This window comes from Hyperolius riggenbachi, chromosome 9, assembly GCF_040937935.1.
Source record: "Hyperolius riggenbachi isolate aHypRig1 chromosome 9, aHypRig1.pri, whole genome shotgun sequence".
NCBI classification, from domain to species: Eukaryota; Metazoa; Chordata; class Amphibia; order Anura; family Hyperoliidae; genus Hyperolius; species Hyperolius riggenbachi.
The window spans coordinates 231,241,276-231,255,325 of NC_090654.1; positions in this window are offsets into that span (position 1 = coordinate 231,241,276).

Genomic DNA, 14,050 nt, shown 5'->3' on the forward strand with positions numbered 1-14,050 from the left:
CAGATCAATACATGGTTGCACGATGGCCTGTGTTACAGAAGAAATAATAAGGTTTTCGTAAATGCCAAACTAAACTGGTGGCTTTTTAGTTTTGGGCTTAAATGCTTCCAGGAATGGAGATATCCTGATTGGGTGTGGCAGGGAGTTCCAAAGTGTGGGGGTAGCATGACAGAAGGCTCTATATCCAAAGGTTTTGAGATAGACTCTGGGGGTGCACAACTGATGTGTAAGGAAATGTCCATGTTTCCGTATGGCTCAAGCAATATTGCTGGTTAATGGAATGCTGCCCCAGAAGCTGTTACGGGTTCATTGCCATTTTTAAAAGGAGAATTCCATTGATCACAGTGGACCAACTGGAGAGGAGAGAGCTATTGATAAGCAGACTACGTGGGAGATAAGTATGACGTGTGCATGGTTTATTTTTACTTATTTTTTTTTTCAGTTCAGGTTTGCTTTTAAGTGTACCTGAGATAAAGGGAAAAAAATTATACATACCTGGGGCTTCCGCCAGCCCCTTTATGGCTCATCAGTCCCTCGCCGTCCTACTGTGCCACCTGTAAGGCCTGGTAATTCAGCCATTCGAGCCAGTAGGAAGCGTACCGTGCAGGAGCAGAATGCTCCGGGCAACTGGACTGCAATGGGGGGGGCGTGGCCAAGCTGAGCATGCGCAGAAACCCCCGCAAATTTAGGTTTAATTTCTGGTATAAAAAGATGTTGTATCTTGTTGCTTAATTTGCGCTTAGGTAGTTAAATGTTGCCATTTTTTTCATAGTCTCTGATTATAGGAAGTTACAGTTTTAAGTCCCATTCCCATATATCAAATGAAACAGTAATGCTATGATTTTATAGCTAAAGCCAGGTTTATAGTAATAGGTACTTAATGCTTGTATTTGGTTCTTTCCTGTTCTATAGTTGTCCTTGTCTGAGACCAGTGGTGGCTCTAAAATTAGGTCCAGGTGCTGCTGGTAAGAATAACAACAAGCTGAATACTACATGTAAAACAAAGTTGGCAAGCGTGTATATCTGCAATAATTGAGTAGTCAGCAGCCACTCAAAGATTTTATAGGTTCATATGAAACATTTAGGTCTCTTTTACACCAAGTCTGTTGCGTTGCAATGGATAATCTCATTGCATCACAATGCAATGATGTTCCTATGGGGTTTTCACATCGAGTGTGGCGGGGTACGATGCAGTCGAGTGCTGTAATAACAGCGCAGGAGATTTGGGTGCAGTCTGCGCCACCAGAGACTGTAATAGGAATTACGGCTATAGTGGTGCACAGTGAGTAACTTCTGCGCCGTCAGAAGACAGAGCTGAAGTTACTTTTAAAACACTGTAATTCGGCCGCCAGCAATAGCTGGAAGCCGAATTACATAGTTCCCCACCATCCACGTGGACCTGGAGGGGGAATAGTAATTAATGCCGCCGGGACTTGTGCAGGATATAGCGGCTATATCCTGAGCCCAAGTCTCCCGGCGGCGATTTTATAGGTATGCTGATGCAGTAATGCTGTGCTTTAACCTAGAAACGCGCGTGTTTACTGTGGCAGCGATGCTTCATTATATGGTTGAACTGCTACACTACCCTGCTTTACGACATTTTGCCATGTTGTGCACCAGTCGGGCGCTTTTTATCGCTTGGTGCCAACGGTGGACAGGTGCCCCCCTATATAGTCACATCTGAGTGTGGCCATGCTCAGACACTCTGCCATGGAATTACGCAGCGTGTGTCAAGCACCAGCATGTATGGTGTTACACAGCTGCCGTTTGGCTGCATTTAAATTGCACCTGAATGCCACTTATGAGCGGCACACGGGATGCTGAACTGCTCGAAAGGCATGCAGTTCAGCCGTTCATCTGAAAGAGGCCTTAGAGCTGCATTAGGGATCTTTGTCACTAGGAAACGCAATCGTGCTGTAATCCTGTTTCTTCCTAATTACCACTACTGTGGTTGAGCTATTATGCAAAGTATATGAGCTCAATCACACTGGAAATGCTGCAGGACAACTATTGCACTTGGTAGAAAATTGCGCCACAAATGGCTCATACAAAGGGAAACAGTCGCTGCAGTTTCCATTAGTATAACTGTATCCTGCATTTTGTGATCCATTTGTGATCGGATCACAAACCACAACATAGCGGAAAAGAGCCCTAACTGCCAGTCAGTGCAACCAACATCTATTAAAGTAATCTAGCAAAAACTCGCAGATCTTTTATTTCAGAAGAGAAGGTAAATTCCTGTATAAGGCCTAGTGCACACCAGAGCGGTTCGGCTGCAGTTTGCGATCCGCTTGCGGGTGCGGATCCGCTAGGGTAATGTATTTCAATGGGCTGGTGCACACCAGAGCGGGTGGCGTTTTGCAGAAACGCATACTCCCGCGCTGCTGCAGATTTTGGATTGCGGATGCGTTTCTGCCTCAATGTTAAGTATAGGAAAAACGCAAACCGCTATGAAAAACGGCACTTCAGAGTGGTTTGCCAGGCGGTTTTTGTTACAGTAGCTGTTCAGTAACAGCTTTACTGTAACAATACATGAAATCTACTACACCAAAACGCTTCACAAAATAGCAAAATGCTAGCTGAAACGCTACAGAAAAATAAGAGAAAGCGTTTCAAAATCTGCTAGCATTTTGCGGATCTGCTAGCGGGTTTTGGTGTGCACCAGGCCTAAAGGTGTGTACGAATGCACAACTTGGGCAAAATTGTTGCGCCTGCCAGGTTCAACTTAATTATGTGGGTTACACTGCCTGTCTCTAGGGTTGTACAGACGCTTTGCTAGGCAACAGCCAAGCAAATTGTACAGTGTCTATGCAGAAGGGAGAAGGGTCGACGGGGCTAGGTACAAAGTACAAAGAAGCAGCTTATGCAGGCAGGGATAAGGAGGGGGAGCAAAGGACTCATTAAAGGGAACCCAAATCGAGGGATATAGAGGTTGCCATATTTGTTTTTAAACAATGCAGATTACCTGACTCTCCTGCTGATCTTCTGCCTCTGTTGTTAGCTATAGACTGTGAACAAGCATGCAGATCAGATGTTTCTGACTGGATTAGCTGCATGCTTGTTTCAGGTGTGTGATTCAAATACTACTGATGCCAAAGAGATCAGCAGGACTGCCGGGCAACAGTTATTGCTTAAAATGAAATAAATATGCAAGCCTCACTTTAGGTTCTCTTTGAGCAACCTCAGTGGATTTCTCTGGACACGCTTGCAAATGCTAGATTCTTCCCTGAGAGCAATCAGTACTGGCCTTTAGGTCAGAAGATCATTTATTTCCAGGGGAATTTAGACACAGACAAGGGCCTATTAACACTTAAATGCGCAGAACTGTTTTAGGCGGGGGATTTTACTGCGATTAGCACTGTAAAATCATTGTACACTTCTGTGATTCCTGACTATCGCGATCAGTGGTTGTTTAAGCACTGTATCGTGATCAAATGAGAATCGCAGCAAAATGCTGCAGATAACACATTTCGTGATTGCCGTTAATCACAGAACGATCACTGCCATTCAGTTATTATTGTGCTGGCGCTTTAAAAAGCGCTAGCAGTTCGGCGATTAGCTGGAATCACCCGCTAATCGCCCTAGTGAGAACAGGGCCCTTAACATCTATCTTTCCTCCTAATGTTTTTTGATATCTTGTTGACACCAGATGTAGATGATAGGGTTTCATAAATGTATTCATGCTCCTCCATGTACCATGTAGCCACAGTAGCAAGGCCAGATTTACTATTTTTCCTCTTTCATATGAAGCAGCCTCTCTATCTATATATCTATCATCATGTTTATTCAATTTTTCAAAAATATTACAAGCGAATAAAAACAAAAGTTTGCTTTCTTAAAACAAAGAATTTGCGATAATTCAGGTTGGAGTGAGCTTGAGATGTCTCCCAGTGCATCACTGTACAAGCAAATAAAGAAGGCATAATATGAAACCTGCTTAGTAAAAAAATTTGACTTATAGCTGCAATTCACATATGCATGAATCCCAACAGATATTAATAGCAATGACTTTAGAACCAAACAACAATCATCTATTTGAAGCAGCCTCTCTTTGAAAGTCAGCCCACACCCTGGGACAGCAGCCGCCCAAGACCCAGGCCATTGTTGGCTTTCCAGAAACCCGGTCATGCCTTGTAGATATCTTGCGGTGAAACTTTGGCTCCAAAAGGTCCAGGACACTTTGCCATTGTAGAACGGGCTTCAATTTCTATTGCAGGTTCTTTATTCATTACTTTATAAGCCTCTGTTAGGCTAGATTTACAGCTGGGTGTTGCATTACCTATAAAGCAGGAACGTTACGGAACAGGAAACTCATGCCACACGGTTTTCGACCGTTGAGCTGCATAAAGTCAATGAAAGTATGCTTTGCTGTTAATGTGCACCACTGCATGCAGCATGTTGGGATGCCTCACTGCACCCGTCGCATTGTGAATGCCACATTGCAGTGCGTAAAGCCATGTTAAAATGCGGCCTTTACGCCGCAGTGCACCACGGTGAACATAACCTAATTTTTTACAATTGCTGGCTTGAAAGGCCAACATCTTGTTCTTTCAGATCAGCATATCCTTTTTTGATGCATTTCATGATTTATTAATTTATTTTTTGCTTCTGTGAAATATACAAAACCGAATTCAATGTCCTAATTTCTTTAAGCTTTTCGAGATACACCAACAAGCTCTTTCTAAGCTTCTACAGCTGTGATTATTTTTGTCCATCGGGGTATCAGAAAACAAACCCTCTGGCGACAAATCGATGACCGATGCTGTACAGCTAGCTATGTGTTCTGTTGCTGTGGTGGGGGGCAGAGGGACAACAATAGGCAAACCACAGATAAGCTTCCTGTGGTCAGAGGAATGAAAAGGCATGCTTGGGTGTCAGTGGTTGTTAAAGATCCAACAGACTGTTCACTGTACACACATTAAGAAGGAAAATGATTGTCAGCTGAAGCAGTCACCTCAGGAGGAGGACGCCTCTAGATCCTAATGAGGCTCCCCTTTTCCTCCTACGCAGACAGATCCAGTGTTGGGACCACCGGAGAGCAGCAGTCGGCAATATTTACCTTAAAGCAGGACGGACCCTATTAGGTTCGGCTATTTCTGCCGGAGCCCAAGGGGTAAGATGAACTGTGCTGGATTCTAATGGTAAATATCGCCGCGTGCTGCAAGCGGTACTGCAAATGCATGCATCATCAGTGAATTTTCGGTGGGAGCCAGCGCTGGATTGAGCCTACACAGGACAGGGGAAGCTTTATTAGGATCCAGAGGCTTCCCACTCCCGAGGTGAGTACCACATAGGGGCACTTCTTTTTTTATTACAGATTCTCTTTGACATCTATGGCATCCAGAGCCTTCTCTTTACTAAGGTCGGTATCAAACCTGAATTTGTTGCTTTAACATTACTATGATCATAACTCCTGAAGCAACTTTGATGATATGGATATAGACTGTTTAGGCAGGGAGCTGATGCCGATGCAATTTCCCAAAATGTTTTTGGTGTTTCCTCATGTGATTTTCCAGATTACGTCAAAATAATTTTCAGGCTGTGACGTTGCGGAGCAGCGTTTATGAACTTTTTTTTTAACGCAGCTTTCCGCACTGCAATGATGAGCCTATGGGACGTTCACAGTGCGACGTTAGCGTCACATTGTAACGTGTAGCATTATGGTAATGCACTGCTGGAGTGCGTTACCTCTAAATGCACACGTTACCAGGTACAGGAAAGCATACTTTTCATTGTCTGCATGCTTTACTGTATCTACCGTATGCCATGGTAACGCAGTATTAATGTGTTACCACCATTTTTTTGCGTTGCAATGCGGGGTTGTGACCTTAACGTCGCATAACACATCTCACTGTGAATGAGGCCTCAATCAGAAACGTGTGCGTCATGGAAAAAAAGAAGAGCAGAAGAGCTGTCCAATTTTAAATTGCGGCAAAAAAGCAAATACAGATAACGTGCGTTGCCTGTGCTGGCCCTCATTACTGGGGTTAGGAAAAAACACTAATGCACTGGAAATTAGAAATACTTCCTACTGTAAGCGCCAACTAATCAAGCCCTTCTGCCATATAAAGCTAGTTATGAGGCTGGAGGTTTGACACAAATTATGCAGCGTGGCTCTCCTCACTGAGCACGACGCAGTCTGAAAATCAGCTTAATTACGCATCTCCTGGTGGAACTCATACACTGTGCAGTACTTGTGATACACGACTCATCAATGTGTATTAGAACTTACAGTAATTGTCGGCAGCCCCACTGGCGTTCTCATGACCCAGCGCTGATTATTGCCTAGGTTCTCAATGCATGGTACACGTACCTTAATCCCCCCCCCCCCCAAAGGGTACCTAAGGGGGTCAAATGGTGTTTGATCTTGTCAGAGACAATACATTACAGTAATCCTTCAGATTTTAAAATGTTAAATCAATTATAAATAAACCTTAATAGATAATTACAGTTAGCAACATCTGAGGAATAGTTTTTAAAGTATTTATACAACATTATGGAGTACACATAGAAAATATACAGTAGATACATCAGGGGTTACTTGAGATGTTACCTTGAACAGGGACTACTCACCCAGTGCAGTCATTAATAAGGGGGTACATGCTATAATAATGGAACACAGATTTCCGTGTTTACCGAAATGTGTAAACACACACTCCTTTATAGTTAAAACTAGTAAAAGGGCCCGCCTGTTAAACGGGCGCTAGGTCACAGCCGCTACCCCCGCAATGCGCGCACATACGCGTCCCGCTTGCTCGTTCCCCTTGCTCGTTCCCTACCACTGTCTGAAGTATATGCACACAGGGAGCTGCTTGCTTGGCAGTTGGAAAAAGCGGTTATTTCCCACTATGCACTGAGAACCTCTGTGAACCACACACAGCAAACTGTCAGATCCGGCCCTGTGTACTAACTGCCTTGGCAGCGCACATGCTCAGTACAAAAAAGCCAGGGACACACAACCATTAAGTTGATGACGCAGGGACACTTGCATTTTATTGTATAGGATGTTGATTCCAGGAGTTCTGTGTTAATTGTTGGTTCTGTTTTTTTATGAGTAACAAGGTTTGTATCTTTCTGTAGGTGAAAACCAGAGGCTTTATTTTATGCGTAAATACCAACAATCACATATAGTTTCTGAATTTTTTTTAAATTAAGGTATTTAGAATGGCTGCTGTTTGCCTGCCTAAAAACTGTTATGTGCAGCCACTGTGTGAGATGCCTGAAAAATGTAATGTAATTGAATGTATGTAAAATCTTTAAATTTTAGCCAACCGCCCCATGCCGATTGGCGAGAACGCGGCGGCAGCCCCCAGGACCACTCCACGGCAATTAGCTTGAAGTCCTGGGGCGGGGTTTTACAGCAGATCGCGCGCGCATCTTTGCTCTCCGCTCCGTCATCTGTCTCCCAGCGGCGATTGCTGCTAGGAGACTGTCAGATGGCAAAACCACTGTCTATCTACTTTGTACAGCACTGCGATCTATGGCAGTGCTGTACTGGGGACAGCTGTGTGACATGGTTGTCCCTCTGGGAGGCAGAGAAGCGATCCGCTGTCATAGGCTAGGCGATCGTGCTGATTGGCTGGCGGAGGGAGGGAGGGTCATTTACAAAAATAATTAAAAGGGAAATTTATTATAAAATTAAACAAACAAATATTTGTAAAAAAAACCCAAAACATTGGGGGGAGTGATAAACGTACGCCCGCAGCCCTGCAGCGAGCCCTTAAAGCTGTAGTGGCCTATTTAGTAAAAATAAATTAAAAAAAAAAAAAAAAATTGCCTGGTCACTGTTATAAACTGTTCTAATCACCTTGCTTCGACACCATCGTCTCAGACTGTGAGATCACTTGACTCTCCACACCGCAAACAGGATATAGACTTTCTCAGGCTTCTTCAATGTTTACGTTATTTATTCAGGAAACAGGAATACAGATAGATACATACATCATATCCTAGCCATGCCAATCTTCATGTTGCATTACAAGCTCGTGATTAGACTCCCTGCTGGAGTCTATCAGGTACCTTCTTCCTAACTACGTTACACTAAACTACCTATGTACAGCATACATTATATCAGATTACAGAAAGGAAGAACATGCTTAGAAGTCGTCCCAGTCAGCCTTGCTAGCTAGTGCAGAAGGAAGAAGCAGAAGCAGAAGTGACCTCTCGTAGCTCCCTCAGCCTTTAATACTGACTAGGAAAGAGTTAAATATGACATCATCTTCGCCACCCCCTAGACCAGATTATTGGTGGACCCACTCGTGGTGTCATCATACACACCTACTTGATTAATAATCAATGAGGCATTTGGCCTATATGCAGGACCGTGGATGTTTAGTAAACATGGCCAATGTTTTCTGTTCCTGTGGTTGAGGTCAGAGTAGTCCGATGGCCTTCTTTTAGGAACATGTTCTCAGTATCTGCGTGTATCCTCTGCTACACGCAGACCCTGAGATGCCTCTGCCTGCATCACAAAACCTCTATTTATTTTAAAGGCATACACCGCGGACAAGCCTTTTACATAAAACTCAGGCCAAGTAACTGAGGCCTACTTAAATTATAACAATCCCCCCTAAAACGGCTTGACCCGCAGATCCCAGCGTCTGAACCTCCCAGTACCTGGTTTCTTTTCTTTTATGTTTCACTTCTCGATGTTCGTGCTCACACAACTTCTCTGCTCTCGGCGATTACCCCTGGAAGAGAGAGAGCAAGACCTCTTGGTCTTCCTGTAACCAGGCTCTCTGGGGAGGCCCTACTTCTAAGTCCCTCTATACCACATGCTCAGCATTTGCGTCACTTCCGTATCACTCACAAACTTGCATGACCACAGAAAAGTGAAACTCGTTTGGTTGTTACTCAAGGGAGCAGGTGCCTTCTAAAAGAACGCCTTTATACAATCAGCTCCATCACAGGTACTACTAAACCTATACCCGTAACCCTGTATATCCCTTAATTTGAAAATATCGGTTCAGGAGATTGTTTATGAGGCACCAATCTCTGGACCAGGTTAATTTGTTTTACGTAATTTTAACACGCAACCTCACCTGGATAATGATGCCTAAAGTTGTCATCCCCATCCAGACGACCAGTGGGTGTAGAAAGAACTTTGGAATCGCAGAGGCCCAGTCCGAGTGTCCCTGGAACATCACCGGAACCTTTGTCCACCAGGTCAGACTGGAACTCACCTGCTCATTTTTGTATTCTACCTCGTGAAGATCACCTGTATCATGGTGAAATCTTACCTCTAACTTAGTGTACTGTTTGTTTAACCTTTGTAACAAAATGTGGTCGTCTTGGATCAAAACCTGTTCCCCTTTGTCCCATGTCATGTTCTCTTTCAGGACGGGAACTACCCGTGAAACTTTGCACTTTAGAGTTCTCTTAACAATTTGAGAAACAACGTCATCCAACCTGGATGACTGGATCCATATGGGATCTCCGCTCCCACAATATGTTCCCCTTGGAACCTCCCCCTTATCGGAACAATTATGAGAATATACCTTGAATGTATCATTAGAACTTATGTTAAAAAACCAAACCTTTCCTTCCGCCACCGGAACTATCGGTTGGGCTTCAGGGTGGATCTTTTGAATGGTAGCCTCTCATTCTGCGTTATTGAGCCTGCAGGCTTCTTCACTAAATTTGACTTGCCCCGGCCAACGCAGGTACTTCTGCAAGAATTGCCCGCATGAGGACAACTCTACTTGCTTCACCTCCCCGTCTAGCACCAAAAAAGGTTGACCTCTCAGGTCCTGGTGTAAGACCCGGGTTGAGGTGGGAACTAAGGAAGTGGCGGTGCCTAAAGGAATGTTGCACCGTTTCCATTTGTTCACCCAAACATCTCGAAGCTGCCATGCAAAAGATCCTTCTCCAGAAAAATTAATATACCTCCCCTTGTCCAATCTCTCGCTGACAAAATATGTCCCCAGCTGTCCTGATTGGACCTCTTCCCCCCTTATGTCCTGAGGCACACTATGTACCTGAGGTCGGGAAGATTGTACTCTCTGCAATCGTTCGATTAAGAGTACCTCTTCACTTACCCAACTATCATGAGGATAAGCTGTTGCATATGGACTGTGTAATATCGTCCCCTGTTGTGACCCGTGCGGTGTGAATGGGGTTCCCTGTGTGGGCTTTCCCTCCCCCGGGACCGCTCTCCCCAACCTCTTTGTCACCTGGAAATGTGGCTTGATCTCGATTTTTACTTCTTGTTTCGAGAACCACCCACCCTTGGCTTTCCAGCCTTTACGTGTGTAAAGTTGTTTCAGAGGCACTCTCTGTTGGTAGCTCCAGAGTGTGATGTTGTCCCCCGCGTCTCTCCGGCAGGAGAATTGACGCCTCCTACTCGTTCCTCTCTAATCTGGAACCATCTCACTCTGCATAACCAAGACAAGGTACCCCTGAATCACACACTCCACCTTTTGCACGTACCCATTGTACTGCAATGTACCTTTTAACAAACCTTTGGATCGGTGCGTCGATTCTGGGAGTGTGGTATTAAATAGCAGATTTACACTGCCATTCAATCCCCACTGCCCGCACACCTGACCCTTCAGACCTTTCACCCCCATTGTGCCATGAAATTTGTTTTCTCCTGGCACAAGTGCTCTTTCCCTCCATCCCTGCTTGGTCCATCTGTGCCAATCAGAGGGAGGTGTAAAAGGATCAGTACCTTTGTCACCCAACATTAACATGCTTGGGCGTTGCATTCTCATTAACCCCTTATTATACATGAGAATGTCCTCTCTTCGTTCTCCTAGGACGGAATGGCAACCTAGGATCACCATCAGCATGGTACTCTTCATTATAAAAGCACCACCTTGGGAAAGAAAAACATTAGCACTTTGCATTATGCTTTGCTCAGACAGTTTTGTTAGTCTCTTTCCGATCTCCGAAATCTCGTGTTTTAGTCTCTTTCCAATTTCAGGAATCTCGTTTTAGTCTCTTTCCGATTTCAGGAATCTCGTGTTTTAGTCTCTTTCCGATTTCAGGAATCTCGTGTTCCTCCAAGCTTAGATTGGCATCTGGAACCTTTCGCTTATCCGACTGATATCTCCATCCTTGCTGCCAGCACTGCAGCTGTCTCCATTCCATATTGCCAAACACCTGAAATCGAAATACAAACAAATCAATTCTTATTAATGATTTGGGATTCGCCCTGCGGCTTGTACTCTTTACCCTTTAAAATGATCAATATATACCGTAATTGATCTCGTTGTTTTATGGTTCTCATGAACTCTGTTTACTCTTATTGGTAGATTGGAGTTAAACTTCACCCCCCTACCTCAGTACTATCCTCAGTACTTACCTGTTTAAAATATGCTCCCGCGGACTTCACCTTTGGAAGCTCGCTTCACCTTTGGAAGCTCTCACCCCATTGCAGCTCACTCCACATCCCCCCTCATCTGTCCATGCGCGGCCGTCGCATGCACAGATTACGGATGCCACACCTGATGCTGCTTTGCAGGTGAGCCTGCAATGCTCTTACTCATTATCGCATCTACTTATCTAGAACTTCCTCGCGATACCAGCTCTGCTAGAAGTTCTGTGTGTTGTACCCTCTGATCAATGTTTGCCGTGCCACTACCTAGACTACCAAAAAAAACGGCTGCCTCCCTGTAGGAAGGAGCACTTTGCACTTAAACTACACAGGGTGCAGGGCTAAGCATACCAGCGTCGCATGCCTGTATGCAGATCCCTGAATACCCACATGGTAGGTAGTCACATGGCAAACAGCGTACTGATACACTGTCACTCTGTACATGGCAATTCTATCATCTGTATAATTGCCCCAAGAACTGCGGTCAGTTTTTGTTCTTTGTGTTACAATTGATAGGAGCTGGAAAAAACATATTTGACCAATCAGTGGACGAAAAAAAACGCACAAAAAAAACAGCCCCAGCCCAGCATAGACCACTCAGTCAAGCTCTGGCCCTGTCCACGACAAAAAACGGAAAAAAACGTTACCGCTCTGCAGAAGCGGCGACGGAAACCCGAATTGGTCAACTCCCTTTTTTCCAACTCCGGCACCCCCCTGATGCCCTGTCCCCCCCTATACTCTATTGGGAACTCATGCTGCACCACCCATTAAGGTGCCCCACTTACAGGAATAATCCCGTAAGCAACTCAGTACAGACACTTCCCTGACCTGCACTGCTACGTGTGTCCCTGCACCTAGCTGGGACACTTTTCCTATCCGTGCTCCTGCTAATCATACAGTAGTAGCTTGTTGCACGTATCCTGGCATTCCTTTCCACGGACTCAGGGAAAACCTCTGGGGAAATACTTTGAGACCCGAGACACACAGTAGCATGTCTCTGTATTTCTACCCCCCTCCCTTTCAGCTGCTCTGCCCGGAGCCGCGAGCACAGCCTGACGTGACGTGGATCCCCCAGCCCCTCCTCCCCCCCTGCCATGACGTGTGGGGGCCATGACTCTCGGGGGCGGGCTCTCTCCACTGCCGCCATTTTGAGTCCTGGACTGCCAGCTAAGATGGCTGCTCCCATAGCAGCCTCTCGTTCCTATATCTTAGGAGATAAAACAAAATACAAACAGAACAAACATTTTATAATTACAAAGCATCTATCCACAATGCAGAGTAAAAAAAAATCATACATTCCTGGATGTCCGTAAAAACCTAAGGAGAAATCCTTGGGACGTGGAAAACTCCCTCTCTCCACAAATCACCTGCAGCTTATCTCAGCCATAACTCAGAACTACTACAGCACGCCGCATAACTCTAAACCACATTAACGGCTAGTACTGCTGAGACGAACAACAGACGAGCTGGCTGAACAACATAACAGATGCGGATATGTACAAGCATGTTAGCAACTCTGACTGGAAACGCACGGAGGAAAGACAAACAAAAACCTCACCCATTATCTCAGCTGTCACTATGCGAACTTACACAGCTACCCAGAGACAAGGGCTGTCCACCCAGCTCCCCGAAAAAAAAGAAAAAAAACAGCTCACCGAGAAAAAACTTACTTCTAAGTTTTACAACTGTTCTCTCCTTCCCTCTCCTGTCTACTCGGCTACCTCTCTCCCCTGTCCACCACTAACACTGTTGGTTTCCCTCTGCCGCGGGGGACCCCCCCCCCCCCCTTTATCTATCATCCTGCCCAGTCTCTGGACAGGGAGAGAAAACCAAAACAAAACCTAGAGAGAGAGAAAACAAAACATCTGCCACACAGGAACATCGAATCCTAAGAAACAATCAAAGCGCATAAACTCTGAAAACACATTCTGTATTTACAAGATGCGAAACCCGCAGCCTCCACGCTGCAATTAACACAAAACACAGAACACATTATCCTCCTCTCATACAATAAAGATAATGCAACATAACAACGTAAAACATACTTGCCTGAGCAGAGGACTTCGTAAGCCTGCGAATTCGACCAGCTTATGGCAACTTTTTCACGACACTGAGTGGATCTCTGGAACTCCTGAGCGTCATCTCTGTGTACCCACACTGGCTCAGCGGATCGATATCCAGCGGCAGCTGCCAGCCGGCCTCGGAGCGTTCCAGTCACCTGCGATCCGGTTTAGGCTATGACTGATGTGCACTTACAGTCAAAGTTTAACATCCACGAGTGTCGCCGCTGGTTCCCTCGAATTGCAGCCCGTGTGTGCTCGGCTCCCACACACTCACCCCAGCTTATCAGTATCAGCTTGATAAGCTTTACAGTCCGTGTCCGTCTATTCCGCTTGTTTTGCTGTGGAATATCTTGAAACCACTTTCTTCGGCCCCGGCCCCGTCTGCCTGTATTGCTAGGCAGGGAAGGATTTCGGCACCACTGTTATAAACTATTCTAATCACCTTACTTCGACACCATCGTCTCACAGACTGTGAGATCACTTGACTCTCCACACCGCAAACAGGATATAGACTTTCTCAGGCTTCTTCAATGTTTACGTTATTTATTCAGGAAACAGGAATACAGATAGATACATACATCATATCCTAGCCATGCCAATCTTCATGTTGCATTACAAGCTCGTGATTAGACTCCCTGCTGGAGTCTATCAGGTACCTTCTTCCTAACTA